The sequence below is a fragment of the Acanthisitta chloris genome, unplaced genomic scaffold, assembly GCF_000695815.1.
Source record: "Acanthisitta chloris isolate BGI_N310 unplaced genomic scaffold, ASM69581v1 scaffold28250, whole genome shotgun sequence".
NCBI lineage: Eukaryota > Metazoa > Chordata > Aves > Passeriformes > Acanthisittidae > Acanthisitta > Acanthisitta chloris.
In genome coordinates this window covers 27605-28601 of record NW_008651523.1, presented here as the reverse complement: position 1 = coordinate 28601, position 997 = coordinate 27605, and positions in this window count along the sequence as shown.

Below are 997 nucleotides of genomic sequence, written 5' to 3'. Positions count from 1 at the left end.
TTGCTATCACAGAAACATGGTGAGATGCCTCTCATGACTGGAATGCTGTAAGAGATGGCTTTAAGCTTTTTAGAAGAGACAGGCATAGCAAGAGGGGTGGAGGGGTAGCAATCTATGTTAGTGCCTTGACTATACTCAAATTGACAGTGGTGAAGATAACAAAGATATGGGCAGACAGCACAGTGGGAGTCTGTTACAGACCACCCAACCAGGATGACACGCAGTCAAACTCTTCAATATTCCTATATCCTTCTCCCAAAAAGCAATTCCTGTACTAGAGGGTAGGACACGAGCTGTTTGTAGCTTGCTTTCCTAAGGAAAGAATTTGTACCTTTCAAAAAATGAAACAAAACTAAAATCAAATAGAAAAATAAGTATTTTCTAGATGGAATTTATTTCCTCATGAAAGAAAAAGCAACTGACTAAAGGTTTCCAATGTACAGTCACGTCAGGAGAACAGAAATATATGTCTGGTCAAGAGACATTGGAGTTAAGTACCACATTGGCACTGGATTTGTGGAGTGCCTGGGTGAGAGCAGAGCAGGTACTACTGGCTGCACCTGCATGGCTGCTGAGCATTCTCAGCTCAGAACCTCCTGGAAAGAGGCTGCACAGCAACCTGAAACAGGAAGGTCCCAGTGCACTGCAGGTCAGGAACAGCATCTAAAATGCACATCCCTCAACAGCCCTTTCATTTTTCTCCCAAAGGCCTTACCTGAAGACCTTGACCACTTGAAGCAAGTGGCAAGTCTTCTATCTCATCAGGCTTTCCATCAGGATTCACATTGTTACAATGGCAGTTGTCAGAATGTATCATTTTTTTTACAGTCTGAGAGAGTGTGATACTGGATCGTTCACATTTGTACCTTAAGAAAAACGATCCAGGTGGAGAGCACTAGAAGATGTGTCATGGCTATTGCGAGGAATGGGAACATCAGAGAAAAACAAGAAATGTAATTCTGACACAAATGATGCATAACAAGACCAAGATGTTCTG